Source organism: Oncorhynchus kisutch, linkage group LG19, assembly GCF_002021735.2.
Source record: "Oncorhynchus kisutch isolate 150728-3 linkage group LG19, Okis_V2, whole genome shotgun sequence".
NCBI classification, from domain to species: domain Eukaryota; kingdom Metazoa; phylum Chordata; class Actinopteri; order Salmoniformes; family Salmonidae; genus Oncorhynchus; species Oncorhynchus kisutch.
This window is the reverse complement of record NC_034192.2, coordinates 23,321,798-23,338,649: the sequence shown is the minus strand read 5'-3', so window position 1 is coordinate 23,338,649 and position 16,852 is coordinate 23,321,798. Positions and strand designations below refer to the sequence as shown.

The window sequence follows — 16,852 nt, the reverse complement described above, 5'->3', positions numbered from 1 at the left end:
ATAATTCAAAGCAGAAGTGTTAGAAATGAAACAAATTCATTGGACCAGCGCTGGAGCGAAAATGACGGAGTGAATGGTAGCCATACAGAAAGTTCGCCATCAAAGTAGAAAAGAAAACACAACCGTAGTGTATTTCAGCTAACTACTCAAACACATAGCATAACTGTTTTACTGCCATTCTATTTATTTAAATGTGTTGAATGGTCTAATGCACTGGTCTAATGAATGTGTTTGTTTTCGAATGCTCGGCATGGAATTATTACGTTGCGTTAACCTTCATTATTTTAAACCTAGATCCATGGGAAAGAATCAGTTCTTCAACCTTCCCTCAACTACATTAACGGTCTTCTGTGAATACAAACATCGTTGCATAGAAACACCAGCGCGCTCCTCACCAAAGCCCTTAACATACCACATACCTCTGCCAGTTAAAAGCACTCTCCTCATCACAGATAACTCCATAACAGTCTCTGTATGACACTAATTCTAAGAATGCCCTCATGCTAGACTGGCTTGTATGGAAGACGAGCTCGGGGATGACATTCCAAACAATGAACTTCCCGACTCATCTAAACAACATTCTCTCTAAAGGTAAATGTTAGGTTCCATCTGTGACCTGTTCCAACTTCCAACCCTTTTAGATCCTACAGTGGGGAGGGTCGTAATGGGCCGTTGTCTCCCATGAGAACATTACTCATCAACAAGCCTCAGAAAGAGCACACTGACATAAGCACAACGTGTCCCTTCAGAAGGCAGTTTGGAAACACTTCCCTGTAAGAACCATTCCAGCTGGCAGAATTTGGAACGTGATGTCTTCATGACAACATTTTCTGGTTGAAAAGAAACCATATAAACAATGTGGGAAAATCCCTTGAGACACACTAACAGACCCACACACACACTTGCACGCAAAGTACTCTCAGTATGACCTTTCTAATAGGCTACTCTCAAAATCTTCCTTTCATCCGCCCACATCACACCCATTGACCATGTTCCTCTCTCCTTTACACCCCCCCACTACTCGTTTCCTCCTATCCAATCCAAAGCCATCACCACAAAATAGACTAGCTTTCTAGGAATCATGTGAGCTCTATTCATGGCATTTCTATCTACAATATTCAGTACGCTGCGTTCTCCTGATCACAACCCAGCTAGGAAAAGGATGTATGCCTGGTAAACCTTGGTCTGTTCCAACAGCCACTTCCTCTATGAGTCCATAAACAAAACCCCATACTATAGATACTGAGCACACTTCATGTCCCTAGCTAGTGGGTATATTGTTATCACATCTTAAACTGTGACTTGGTATAAGACCCAGGCTACGTACCAAATTACACCCTTTTATCTATTTAGTGCACTACTTTGACCAGAGCCCATAGGGGTCTGGTTTAGAGATTGAAAAATCATAATCAGTCAACGCCGATACCGATATCGATTATTGGAGGACCAAAAAAAGCAGATTTTTATTTATATATTTGTAATATGTAATGATAATTACAACAATACTCAATGAACACTTAATTAACTTAATATAATACATAAATAAAATCTATTTAGTCTCAAATAAATATTGAAACATGTTCAATTTGGTTTAAATAATGCAAAGACACAAAGTAAAAGTGCAAAGCGCTGTGCTCCAACCATTGCAAAGAGCTGCTGGCAAACACAGGAAAGTGCGGTTTGAATGAATGCTTACAAGCCTGCTGCTGCCAACCACCATGCAGTCAGACTGCTCTATCAAATATCAAAACATAGACTTAATTATAATATAATAAAATACACAGAAATACGAGCCTTAGGTCATTAACATGGTCAAATCCGGAAACTACAATTTCGAAAACAGAATGTTTATTCTTTCAGTGAAATACGGAACCGTTCCGTATTTTATCGAACGGGTGACATCCATAAGTCTAAATATTGCTGTTACATTGCAACCTTCAATGTTATGTAATCATTATGTAAAATTCTGGCAAATTAATTACGATCTTTGTTAGGAACTGTCTTCACACAGTTCACACTTGTAACGAGCCAAGCAGCCCAAACTGCTGCATATACCCTTACTCTGCTTGCACAGAATTCAAGAGAAGTGGCACAATTTCCCTAGTTAATATTGCCTGCTAACATTAATTTATTTTAGCTAAATATGCTTCTTTTTTTTTTAAATACTATACTTGTGTATATTTTAAGAAAGGCATTGATTTTAAGAAAGGCATTGATGTTTATGGTTAAGTACATTGGTGCGACGACAGTGCTTTTTTCGCGAATGCGTGTGTTAAATCACCCGTTTGGCGAAGTAGGCTGTGATTCGATGATAAATTAACAGGCACCGCATTGATTATTTGCAACGCAGCACAAGCTAGTTAAACTAGTAATATCACACAACCATGTGTAGTTAACTAGTGATTATGTTAAGATTAATTGTTTTTTTATAAGATACATTTAATGCTAGCTAGCAACTTAACTCGGCTCCTTGCTGCACTCACATAACAGGTGGTCAGCCTGCCACATAGTTTCCTCGTGGAGTGCAATGTAATTGGCCATAATCGGCATCCAAAAAAGCTGATTACCGATTGTTATGAAAAACTTGAAAATCGGCCCTAATTAAAATCGGCCATGCCGATTAATCGGTCGACCTCTAGTCTGGTCAAAACACTATGTAAGATATACAGTAGGGTACCATTTGGGAAGTAACCACAAACAAAGAAATGCAGTAAATACCCACAGCCATTTGTAGTGAAAAGTGATCCTGTTTTGTGATTATTATTACCACCATTATCATTTATTTCTGGATCCCCAGAACTCTGTATGAGAAGTAAATAGTTCCTAAACATTTCCCGAACTCTGTATGGCCAGGGATGACAAGCAGTCTTTTCACCGAGGCTATAATATGAATCATGAATGTGGAGCAGCCAATTGCATAGGCTGTTGCGGGAACAGCTGGAGAGTTCAGGTGGGGTCATAGGAACGGGGATGACGCTGAACATGTGTGGTTGCTTTACTGGAAATTAGAACGCAACGGTGCCAGTAGGACAGCACCAGAGAAACAATCCCCAGAACTCTGTATGAGAAGTAAACCGTTTCTAAACATTTCCCGAACTCTGTATGCAGAGTAACTACATAATAGACCAGTATCCTGTCCAGGGGGGGATAATTGTATATCAAGCTTCCTCACTCTGCAGAAACAGGAGATAGCCAGGCAGGATCCTTACTAGTCGAATGTACAGTATATACAGAAGAAAAGTTGTAAAAGCCTATTATTGTTATTATATTTCGTTATTCCAGTAAAATGTTGATGACAATTTCCCTGAGATAAATGTTGTATATAATGGGCAATTCTGGCTCGGACAAGGCTTACTTACTAACGTTTTAATCTAGTGTATGAGGAGTAACTAGTACATAGAACCGAAACTCAGTGAAGTGAAGTTAGGCTGAACAACACAGAGAGGCCTGCACTGAAATTGGAGTCAGTGGAAGCTGCTGAGGGGAGAACTGCTCATAATAATGTCTGGAATGGAGTGAATGTCCGTCCTCCCCTCAGCAGCCTCCATTGGTTAGAGTATGTGCAACAAATTACTATGGTAGAGGTTAGAGTTACATTTAGGAGTTGCAATGTTCACACACACACACAGATTCAGTGCCAGTCAAAATTTGACACCTACTCATTCAAGGGTTTATCTTAATTTCTACAATTTTCTACATTGTAGAATAGTAAGTGAAGACATTACTATGAAATAACACATAGGGAATCATGTAGTAACCAAAAAAAGTTAAACAAATCAAAATATATTTTAGATTCTTCAATGTGGCCACCCTTTGACTTGATGACAGCTTTGCCCACTCTTGACATTCTCTCAACCATCTACACCTGGAATGCTTTTTCACCAGTCTTGAAAAGAGTTCCCACATATGCTGAGCACTGCTTTTCCTTCACTCTGTGGTCCAACTCAAACCATCTCAATGAGGTTGGTTGATTGTGGAGGCCAGGTCATCTGATGCAGCACTCCATCACACTCCTTCTTGGTCAAATAGCTCTTACACGGCCTGGAAGTGTGTTTTGGGTCATTGTCTTGTTGAAAACCATTTGATAATCCCACTAAGCGCAAACCAGATGGATGGCATATCGCTACAGAATGCTGTGGTAGCCTTGCTGTTTAAGTGTACTTTGAATTCTAAATAAATAATTGACAGTGGTGTCACCAGCAAAGCACCCCCACACCTCATCCTCTATGCTTCACGGTGGGAACCACACATGCAGAGATAATGCGTTGGAACCAAAAATCTCAAATTGGGACTCAGACCAAAAGGACAGATTTCTACTGGTCTAATGTCCATTGCTCGTGTTTCTTGACCTAAGCAAGTCTCTTCTTATTATTGGTGTTCTTTAGTAGTGGTTTATTTGCAGCAATTCAACCATGAAGGCCTGATTCACTCAGTCTCCTCTGAACAGTTGATGTTGAGATTTGTCTGTTACTTGAACTCTGTGAAGCATTTATTTGGGCTGCAATTTCTGAGGGCTGGTAACTTATCCTCTGAAGCAGAGGTAACTCTGGGTCTTCCTTTCCTGTGGCGGTTGTCATGAGAGCCAGTTTCATCACAGCGTTTCATGGTTTTTGCGACCGCACTTGAACAAACGTTCAAAGTTCTCAAAATTTTCAGGATCGACTAAACTTCATGTCTTAAAGTAATGGACTGTCGTTTCTCTTTGGTCTTTTACCAAATAGGGCTATCGTGTGTATACCACCCCTACCTTGTCACAACACAACAGATTGTCTCAAACATATTAAGAAGGAAAGAAAACCCCTCAGGGGTGCGTGCTCTGTCCCCTCCTGTACTCCCTGCTCACTCATGACTGCACGGCCAGGCACGACTCCAACACCATCACCAAGTTTGCCGATGACACAACAGTGGTAGAACTGATCACTGACAACGATGAGACAGCCTATAGGGAGGAGTTCAATGACCTGACCATGTGGTGCCAGGACAACAACCTATCCCTCAACGTGATCAAGACAAAGGAGATGATTGTGGACTACAGGAAAAGGAGGTCTGAGCATGCCCCCATTCTCATCGACGGGCTGTAGTGGCACAGGTTGAGAGCTTCAAGTTCCTTTGTCGTCCACTTCATCAACAAACTAAAATGGTCCAAGCACACCAAGACAGTCGTGAAGAGGGCACGGCAAAACCTATTCACCCTCAGGAGACTCAAAAGATTTGGCATGGGTCCTCAGAAGGTTCTACAGCTGCACCAACGAGAGCATCCTGACGGGTTGCATCACTGCCTGGTAAGGCAACTCCTCGGCCTTCAATGGCAAGGTAGGTGTCACGTCCTGACCATAGAAAGCCTGTATTTTCTATGGTAGAGTAGGTCAGGGCGTGACTAGGGGTTTTATTTTAGTTTATTATTTCTGTGGGGTTCTAGGTTTAATTTTCTATGTTGGGGTTTGTGTATGATTCCCAATTAGAGGCAGCTGGTAATCGTTGTCTAATTGGGGATCATACTTAAGTCATTTTCCACCTGTGGGTTATGGGATATTGTTTATGTTTAGTTGCCTGTTAGCACTGCATTGTCGTCACGGTTCGTTTATTCGTTATTGTTTAGTTTTTTCTAAGTTTCACTTTCTAATAAATAATGTGGAACTCTACGTACGCTGCGTAACTTGGTCCGTTTATGCAAACGATCGTGACAGTAGGGCGAACGGCCCAATACATCACTGGGGCCAAGCTTGCTGCCATCCAGGACCTCTATACCAGGTGGTGTCAGAGGAAGGCCCTAAAAATAGTCTCCAGCCACCCTAGTCATAGACTGTTCTCTCTGCTACCGCACAGCAAGCGGTACCGGAGCGCCAAGTCTAGGTCCAAGAGGCTTCTAAACAGCTTCTACCCCCAATCCATAAGACTCCAGAACATCTAATCAAATGGCTACCCAGACTATCTGCATTTGCCCCCCCCCCCCTTTACGCTGCTGCTACTCTGTTATCTATGCATAGTCACTTTAATAACTCTACCTACATGTACATATTACCTCAATTACCTCGACTAACCAGTGCCCCCACACATTGACTCTGTACTTGTACCCCCTGTATATAGCCATGCTATTATTATTTTACTGCTGCTCTAATTATTTGTTACTTTTTTGTATTTTTCTTAAAACTGCATTGTTGGTTAAGGGCTTGTAAGTAAGCACTTCACTGTAAGGTTCTATGTGGGGTTCTAGGTTTAATGTTGTATTCAGCGCATGTGACAAATAAAATGTGATTTGATTTGAGATTGCAATTTTTTTAACAAGTCACACCTGTTAATTGAAATGCATTCCAGGTGACTACCTCATGAATCTGTTAGAGAGAAGATCAGGAGTGTGCAAAGCTGTCATCAAGGAAAAGGGTGGCTACTTTGAAGAATCTATAAATATTTTGATTTGTTTAACACTTTTTTGGGTTACTACATGATTCCGTATGTGTTATTTAATAGTTGACATCTTCACTATTATTCTACAATGTAGAAAATAGTAAAAAAAAAATAAAAAAAACTGCAATGAGTAGGTGTGTCCAAACTTGTACTGTACACACACACAGACACAAGCAGGTCTACTTCTTGGGGCTAAATCCACGGGGTGTTCTTCCACCTATACCTAAACGGGATCCAGAGAGTATAAGTTTCCGTATTTGTGTGTATATCTGCACGTGTGAGTGTGTATCTATGTACATAAATGGGTAAGAGTGAATCTGCATGCGTGCTTGCCTGTGTGTGTGCGCACGTGTGTGTGTGTGTGTGTGTGTGTGTGTGTGTGTGTGTGTGTGTGTGTGTGAGAGGAGAGAGAGAGAGAGGGAGGGAGTACCCGTGCTGAGGGAGGCGAAGGGAAGGGAGAGGTTTTCCCGAGCTGCAGGAGTGGTGCGGGACTTTCACTGTGCGGAATGTGATTGTTTGAAGTGGTTTCCTGAGGAGTGTTTTTGAAGGAAAGCGACATTGGTGGAGTTCACCCTGGCACAGTTCAGCCTTCTGCCCCCAAGAGCTGGAAATACAGTCAACCCCCCATCTCACCACTGTATCGCCACAGAGGTCACCACAGTCCCCCACACACATATAGAGATGATACACATATATAAACACATATACAGTTATCATGTTATACATACTCTCACGGAAACAAAACCTTCTTTGACTGGGTGAGATGAGGACTCGCTGACTAGAATACTAAGCAAGAGAAAATTACTGAGGGACTGCGTGAGAGAGAGATAAGGAGGACTATGGGAGAGAGGAGAGAGGGTGACAGAGAGAAGTATAGAAAGAGAGAGAGACAGACAGAAAGATAGAAAGGGGGACAGAGAGAAAAGGAGAGAGGGAGAAGTAAAGAAAGAGAAAGGGGAGAGGGATAAACAGAAAGGGGGGAAAGAGAGGGACAGAGAGAGAGAAGGGGAGGGAGGGGGCAGTTTACTACAGGACCCTGATTCCCCGAGTGTAGGTGCTCAGACACACAGACGCCATGAGACATGGGCGAGGTCCAACTCACTAAACACAAATAATCACCAGCATCACTCTCAAGCACACACACAGTTAAAGGCACACACAAACGAATACTAAAGCTGTGTTTCACTGTGACTTGCCAAGTTGCCTGGGGAAATGTAACCAATAGATGTCACAAAAGTCTTAAATTTAACTAAATGTAATCTACGTATTCCCCAAAGTATTGATTTATCATGAGAGGGCCATAAACAACAACTAGTAATGTTGCATACTCTAAGGTTGAAATCTAACTTTTCTGGTAAAAATTGTTAAACTGCTGAGGTGTAGTCACTTTTGAGGAAGGACATAAGCTCAAGAACATAGTACACATATGAAATACTATATGAATACGGCTTGAAATGACTTACATTTTTTCTAAATGATTAACTATAAGATTTTACCTTCCTTATTACTGTAAAATACATATTTATATATTTTGCTTTAGAGAAAATGTGCATATTTTCTAAAGGTCCCTCTTGATCAAAACATCTGTTCTCATCGCTGTGAATGTCTCACAGAGCTCTAGCTTGGATCACTGAACTCGTTAGGAACTCACCTTTCATCTCATAATAATATTGTCCATCTATGGCACATAGCACTTTCTATTTGTTAAAAAATCTATTAATAATTTTTGATTACTGGCTACAAATCAATCTCTGAATGTGCTAGTGTTGAAACCACTCTATCCTGCTGCATTACGATGTAAGGATTCCAGGCATATGCATTGTTAGTTGGTGTGATGTATTGATCAGCCAGGAGTTGATGGACAGTCAGAATAGCGAATTAAATGCTAGGAGGGACATCCCAGCTTAAAATGGTGTCAGATTTCACATCCTGCTTCACACAGGCAGTGTCTGTGAGAATCAGGGCTATCGCTCAATGCAAGCCATTTCGATCTATGGTATCCAAATACCAGTTTATAAGCGAAAATGTAAGTCAGAACCGGTACCAGAACCTTGATGGTCCCGAAAATCTAAGAGGATATATAGTCCCACACATGCACACAATGGTAAAATAGTCACACACACAGATCCACATTGACACAGTTTGCTCATTAAAGGAAGAAGTGAGTGACATTTTCCAGATGCTCATCCCTGTCAGCTGTGAATGGAGAGGGTCAGTGCTGCATCTGGGGATTACTCAGCGCACACACACACACAATTCAATCCCATTCAAAATCCTATTTTTCCTAACCCATAACCCTAGCCTTAACCCAAAAACCTAACCCAGGTCCTAAACCTTAATGTAATTCAACCCCTAACACTAATTCTAACTTTAACCCTAAACCCTCTAGAAATAGAATTTGACCTCGAGTTGGTCAAATTTTTGTTTCTTTACTTCTGGTCCCCACAGGAATAGTTAAAGAAGTCCACAGATAAATTCCTGTCACCAGGGTGTGTTTCACTGTCCCTCGAGGTGTCTTGAAAGCTGAGATCAGAGGTCAGGTGATCTTCCTTAAATCAGCAGAGACCGGGAATGCGTCCCAAATGGCACCCTATTCCCTACATAGTACACTACTTTTGACCAGACGCACTACTAGGGAGTCATTTAGGATGCAACTCTAGGTCTCTGGGGTCACAGCGCATGCACACACACAAAGTCTTGACCAACTAACCTTGTGGGGACACAATTCAGCCCCATTCAAAATCCTATTTTTCCATAACCCTAACCGTACCCTTGCCCGAACCCTAAAATTAACCCTAGCTCCTAACCCTACAGTACCAGTCAAAAGTTAGGACACACTTATTAATTAAATGGTTTTTCTACTATGTCAAATAATAGTGAAGACATCATAATAGTTGTGAAGATGAAATAACACATATGTAATCATGTAGTGACCAAAAAAGTGTTAAACAAATCAAAATATATTTTAGATTCCTCAGAGTAGCAATATTTGGTCCAACTCATCCCAAACCATGGTTTGATTCACTCAGTCTTCTCTGAACAGTTGATGTTAAGATGTGTCTGTTACTTGAACTCTGTGAAGCATTTATTTGGGCTGCAATTTCTGAGGCTGGTAACTAACTTATCCTATGCAGCAGTAACTCTGGGTCTTCCTTTCCTGTGGCGGTCGTCATGAGAGCCAGTTCCAACATTGCATTGGTTTTACGACTGCACTTGCTTATTTGAGCTGTTCTTGCTATAATATGGACTTAGTCCTATTTGGTAAAAGACCATCTTCTGTATAACACCCTTACATTGTCACAACACAATTGATTGGCTGAAACGCATTAAGAAGGAAAGAAATTCCACAAATGTACTTTTACATAAGGCACACCTGTTAGTTGGAATGCTAAGAGTGTGCAAAGCTGTCATCAAGGAAAAGGTTGGCTACTTTGAAGAATCTCAAATATATTTTTATGTTTAACACATTTTTGTTACTACATTATTCCATGTGTTATTTCATAGTTTTGATTTCTTCACAATTTCTTTTTAATTGTCACCTTTATTTAACTAGACAAGTCAGTTAAGAAGAAATTCTTACTTACAATGACAGGCTACACCAGCCAAACCCAGATGATGCTGGGCCAATCTATGGGACTCCCAATCACGGCCAGTTGTGATACAGCCTAGAATCGAACCAGGGTGTATGTAGTGACGTCTCAAGCACTGAGATGCAGTGCCTTAGACCGCTGTGCCACTCGGGAGCCCAATGAGTAGGTGTGTCCAAACTTTTGACTGGTACTGTAATTCTAACCTTAACCCTAAGAAATAGCATTTGACGTTGTGGGGACTAACAAAATGTCCCCAGCTGGTCCAATTTGTATTTTTTTTACTATTCTTGTGGTGACTTCTGGTCTCCACAAGTAAAGGAAAACACACACTAGCCTCTGCTACAGTGAGATAACAAACCAAACAGACACTGCACCCTGGGAACATCTGAACGGTTGCTGATCTGTACCTAGGGGAAACAGGCAGGGCCATTGAATTAGAAACACTGTCAGGAAACTGACCTTTTACCTCTGATATTGGATCTGTAACAACCCACATTATATGACAACATGCCAAAAATGTCTCTTTCAGCTTATCTAAATAAGACGTTTAAAGTCAATAGTGAGAACGGCAAATACATCAGACATAAACAAAGCAGCACAAAACAGGAACTCTAACATAAATAAACGAAAAGGCTTTAGAATCTGTCTTAAACTTTAGGATCGATTATTTCTTGCCCCGACTTCAAGTTGATGGTTTTGTCAATATTTTAGTGTAAACAGTTATACTGCAACAAACATCAGCACGAAACAATCTGTCCCTTGCATCACCAACATAAATACACACACACCTGCAGCCAGCTGTGGGCCGATTTTGTCCTTAGAAGCAGTAAGTAAATAATGTCCCTCTCTTTGCTTACATCTCAGAGCAAACACACTCCCTGTCCCTCTCTCACCACTTTAGTGTTTGACCTTCACAGACACTCACACTGGACCCTCAAAAGGTACTGTGCGTTTCTGTGTGGATGTGCATATATGTATGTGTGTGTGTGTGTGCACGTGCGAGGATCCATATCCTGTACCTTTTCAAACCCCTTTATCTATGAGGACTGGAGAGCAGAGCGCTGCTCACAAACACACACACACGCACGCTGCTCACTAGCGACTTAGAAACGGAAGTCAGGGTTCAGCAATCTCCCTTTCCTCTTTTCTTCAATTCGTGACCTCTCTCTCTTCTCTCTGAAAATGAGTCCGCCAAAGAGTCACAACAACTCCCTCCCACACAAACACACACTTTTTATTGCCCCTAGCAACAGCCTAACACACACCCCGGCACAGCTGTGAACAGCTGGTTTAAGGGCAATAAGCTTATTCTCTCAGGTTAGAACAATCATACGAAAGAAGTAGGGAGATAGGAGAGAAAAAAAAGAAAGGAGAGAAGAAAAAAAAGAGATGGAAGGATAAATGAGAACATTTCCACTTTTACTTACCTTTAATAAAGTATTCAAGAGTTAGTCCTTACACTTGTTCTCTCTGTCTCCCTCTCCCACTCGCTCCTTCTCTATGCAGTTAGTGAATGACTATAAACACTGAGCACAAAGCAATTGAAGAGTGAGGGAGGGTAGGAGGAAGACAGTGGGAGTGAAAGAGGGTGAGTTACAGAGTAAGAGAAAGCAGACAGACAGCAAGAGCGAGACAGAGCGAATGAAAAACAGAGGGAGAAAGTGAACGAGGAAAGGCGGGATTCTGCTAAGGAGGTGGGGGTGGGGAGGACAAACAAACAAAGAATGGATAGGGATTGACAGTGTGAGATGAAAACTGATTTTGATATACTTCTTAGAAAAGGAGAGGAACAAGTGTAAGAAAAGGGGAATTACACAGAAACAAGCATTGACGATGAGATAGAGAGGTGAAGTCGAGAAAGCAGAGAAAGATGGGTCATTTTAGCCCATAGAGGGGAAAGGGAGGGGGCCCATTTTCTTTGGAAAGCTTGCTTCTGTGTGCATTATTATAAAAAATTAAAAATAAATAAAAGTTCCAAGAGTGAGAGAGACAGACAGGTAGAGAGAGAGCAAAGGACAGACATACATAGAAGCCTGGCAAGAGAAAGGCTAATTCATCTTTTTGTCAGTGTTTTCCTGTTCTTGCAAACATTTGACAAATTGTGGAGTATATTAAACCTAGATTTGGTATCTGTACTGACAATAATAACATGCCCATTCATCCATGGAGCGCAACAGTCTTAGAAAAAAAAAACAGTGCCATCTAGAAGCTAAAAGGGTTCTTTGGCTGTCCACATAGGAAAACTCTTTTTGGTTCCAGGTAGAACCCTTTTCTTCAGTTCTACATGGAACCCAAAAGAGTTCTGCCTGGAACCAAAAAGGGTTTTCCTATGTGAACAGCCAAAGAACCCTTTAGGAAACCTTTTTTCTAAGAGTGTACCAAGCCATTCATCTGTTCAGTGGCCAGTCATCTTGCATTTCCATACCTCTACCCATAGAGGGCGGCCTCCGCCCCCTCCCCTCCCTGGTTACAGTCAGCCACCACAGAGAGGTTGCATTCCAAACGGAACGCTATTCCATATATAATGCACTATGTTAAGCCAGAGCCTGCATGACTGTTGTTGTTCGCACACAGAAAGGATATTCTCTTCTCTGCTGACAACAAAATGCTGACCTAATTAAGCTAGCCACTTGAGCACACTACGAGCACTGTAAATGAACAAGCACAACAAACAAAACCAGGGAGGCTGCCACAACTCATGAAAATCTTACATAAGCAACAGTAGTCCAGTATTGTTTGAACACTAAGCTTATCATGCTTTAATTGATGTGCATCTGTAAAAGGCTGACGAATTTGGTGCGAATGCACACACACAGAGACACAAGCTCAAACTAACAAACGTACACATTTCCCTCTTTCCGTCTCAGTCCAACAAACACACATTACAGATGTCATTCCTCTGTTTGTTAGTGTGTGTACACTGAAAAAAATACACGCTCTCTGTTAATCTCTCTCTCCTGTTTCTCTCCTCCCCTGACCCCTACGCATCCCCTTCAGTGCGTCATCAATTAAAGAGAACAGCAGAGTGAGAGTTTAAGAGAGGGAGGGGCAGACGGGGAGAGGGAGTGAGACAGTAGGGTCCTCCCAATGGGGAGAGAATAACGTCACTGATCTAGGCCTCAAGGTTACTCCTCTTTCTCTTCTATCTCTATCCTCTACAGGGAGGAAGGAGGGAAGGCTGGAGGAAAGAGCGAAAGAAAGACAAAGGGGAGGACATCAGAAGAATATTCCGGATAAGAAAAAAGGACCATGTCCGTCTCTACAGAAAATTTCAAGGCCCTCGTGCCCCTTTACAGTGGTATAAAGTACTTCATAAAAATACTCCTTAAGTAGTTTTGGTGGGTGGGGTACTGTGTTTGCAAATTATGTCTGAGTGTTGGAGGGTGCCAGTCTGTCCGTAAAACATATGAAATAACAAAATTGTGCTGTCTGGTTTGCTTAATATAAGGAATTTGATGTATAGCATTTACTCAAGTATAACAATTGAGTACTTTTTCCACCACTGTATTTAAGTACATTTAAAACCAGATACTTTAAGATTTTTACTCAAATTGTATTTTACTGGGTGACTTTTACACAAGTCATTTTCTGTTAAGGTATCTTTACTTTTACTCAATATAACAATTTAGTACTTTTTCCACCACTGTGTGAGTGCAATAACAGTGTTCAATTCTCCAGGTGTCTTGTACAAACACACTGTACACAGTCCGCAAGTCTACAAGATTAAGGGAACTACATGTAGTGATACACTACATGACCAAAAGTATGTGGACACCTGCTCGTTGAACATCTCATTCCAAAATCATGGGCATCAATATGGAGTTGTTCTGCCCTTTGCTGCAAAAACAGCTTCCACTCTTCCAGGAAGGTTTTCCACTAGATGTTGGAACATTGCTGCGAGGACGTGCTTCCATTCAGCCACAAGAGCATCAGTGAGGTCGGGCACTGATAATGGGCGATTAGGCCTGGCTCGCAGTCGGCATTCCAATTCATCCAAAAGGTGTTTGATGGGGTTGAGGTCAGGGCTCTGTGCAGGCCAGTCAATTTTCCACACCGATATCGACAAACCATTTCTGTATGGACCTCGCTTTGTGAACGGGGGCATTGTCATGCTTTGTCAACAGGAAAGGGCATTCCCCAAACTTTTGCCACAAAATTGGAAGAACAGAATCATCTAGAACATCATTGTATGTTGTAGCATTAAGATTTCCCTTCACTGGAATTAAGGGGCCCTAGCCAGAACCATGAAAAACAGCCCCAGATCATTATTCCATTCCACCAGACTTTAGTTGGTATTATGCATTGGGCAGGTAGGGTTCTCTTGGCATCCGCCAAACCCAGATTCGTCCGTCGGACTGCCAGGTGGTGAAGCATGATTCATCACTCCAGAGAAAGTGTTTCCACTCCTCCAGAGTCGAATGGCGGAGAGCTTTACACCACTCCAGCCAACGCTTGACATTGCGCATGTGATCTTAGGCTTGTGTGCGGCTGCTCATCCATGGAAACCCATTTCATGAAGCTCCCAACGAACAGTACTTATGCTGACGTTGATTCCAGAGACAGTTTGGAACTCAGTCGTGAGTGTTGCAATTGAGGACAGACAATTTGTTTGCGCTTCAGCACTCGGCGGTCCCATTCTGTGAGCTTGTGTGGCCTACCACTTTGCGGCTGAGCCATTGTTGCTCCTAGACATTTCCACTTCACAATAACAGCACAGTTGACCGGGACAGCTCTAGTAGGGCAGAAATTTGATTACCTGACTTGTTGGAAAGGTGGCATTGTATGATGGTGCCACATTGAAAGTCACTGAGCTCTTCAGTAAGGCCATTCCACTGCCAATGTTTGTCTATGGAGATTGCAATGGCTGTGTGCTTGATGTTATACACCTGTCAGCAACTGGTATAGCTGAAATAGCCGAATCCAATAATGTGAAGGGCTATACACCACCGTTCAAAAGTTTGGGGTCACTTAGAAATGTCCTTGTTTTTGAAAGAAAAGCCCTTTTTTTTGTCCATTAAAAATAACATCAAAATTATCAGAAATACAGTGCAAACTGGCTCTAACCAGAATAGAAAGAGGAGTGGGAGGCCCCGGTCCACAACTGAGCAAGAGGACAAGTACATTAGAGTGTCTGGTTTGAGAAACAGACGTCTTACAAGTCCTCAACTGGCAGCTTCATTAAATAGTACCCACAAAACACCAGACTCAACGTCAGCAGTGAAGAGGCGACTCCGGGATGCTGGCCTTTTGGCAGAGTTCCTCTGTCCAGTGTCTGTGTTCTTTTGCCCATCTTGTAATCTTTTATTTTTATTGGCCAGTCTAAGATATGGCTTTTTCTTTGCAATTCCTAGAAGGCCAGCAATGCTGAAGCTCCACATACTCAACTAGTCTAAAGGCCAGTTTTATTGCTTCTTTGATCAAAACAAAAGTTTTCAGCTGTGCTAACATAATTACAAAAGGATTTCTAATGCTCAATTAGCCTTTTAAAATTATAAACTTGGATTAGCTAACACAACGTGCCTTTGGAACACAGGAGTGATGATTGCTGATAATGGGCCTATGTACGCCTATGTAGATATTCCATTAAAAATCATCCGTTTCCAGCTATAATAGTCATTTTCAAGATGAACAATGTCTACAATGTATTTCTGATCAATTTGATGACGTCATTTTAATGGACAAAAAATAAAGTGCTTTTCTTTAAAAAACAAGGACATTTCTTGGTGACCCCAAACTTTTGAACGGTAGTGTATGAACATATACTTACTTAGTAGCATGTACAATACATATTGGACGACAACACACATAGGCGAAATGTGTAATTCCCCCTAGGTATGTTTTAGGTATTATATTGCACAGGCAGGATAGTGTAGATAGACAAAGAAGTGAGGAGACATTTGTGAGACAAAGGTGGATGAGGATTCCATCCCATGCAGACCAGCAGATAAGTGCTAAAAGGTGATGGTGTTCCACTAGCCTAGACAAACCAGCCACAAAAAAAATTGACTTCTTAACCTAATTTCTATGGGGCCCTAAGCTTATAGTATATAACTGAGGCCCAGAGTTGTTTCCGGTCAGGTCATGTGGTCAATATCAAAACTTTGGGCCCTGCTCATACCTACAACTACCGCCCTCATGCCTATTCACCCCTCCTCTCATGTCCATCACAGGCACTACAGTGCAGAGCTGGCAGAATGTTTAAACAACGAACAAAGGATAGAGAGAGAGAGAGAGAGAGAGAGAGAGAGAGAGAGAGAGAGAGAGAGAGAGAGAGAGAGAGAGAGAGAGAGAGAGAGAGAGAGAGAGAGAGGAAGAGAGAGAGAGAGAGAGAGAGAGAGAGAGAGAGAGAGAGAGAGAGAGAGAGAGAGAGAGAGAGAGAGAGAGAGAGAGAGAGAGAGAGAGAGAGAGAGGAGAGAGAGAGAGAGAGAGAGAGAGAGAGAGGAGAGAGAGAGAGAGAGAGAGAGAGAGAGAGAGAGAGAGAGAGAGAGAGAGAGAGAGAGAGAGAGAGAGAGAGAGAGAGAGAGAGAGAGAGAGAGAGAGAGAGAGAGAGAGAGAGAGAGAGAGGAGAGAGAGAGAGAGAGAGAGAGAGAGAGAGAGAGAGAGAGAGAGAGAGAAGAGAGAGAGAGAGAGAAGAGAGAGAAGAGAGAGAGAGAGAGAGAGAGAGAGAGAGAGAGAGAGAGAGGAGAGAGAGAGGAGAGAGAGAGAGAGAGAGAGGAGAGAGAGAGAGAGAGAGAGAGGAGAGAGAGAGAGAGAGAGGAGGAGAGAGAGAGAGAGAGAGAGAGAGAGAAGAGAGAGAGAGAGAGAGAGAGAGAGGAGAGAGAGAGAGAGAGAGAGAGAGAGAGAGAGAGAGAGAGAGA

General features: G+C 42.0%; 1 protein-coding gene across 6 annotated transcripts in view; it reads right to left on the bottom strand.

Moving 5' to 3' along the window:
* LOC109864463 (endothelin-converting enzyme 2-like) overlaps positions 1-16,852 on the bottom strand; it is a 97,087-nt gene that overhangs the window by 72,407 nt on the left and 7,828 nt on the right. Inside the window, exon 1 of one of the 6 annotated variants that reach the window (XM_020452269.2) lies at positions 11,423-11,622. The exons of the other annotated variants lie outside the window; for them this stretch is intronic. The gene's annotated coding sequence lies outside the window, so the exon portion shown is untranslated. Of the gene's footprint in view, positions 1-11,422; positions 11,623-16,852 lie in introns of those variants that run through there. 6 annotated transcript variants of the gene reach the window in all.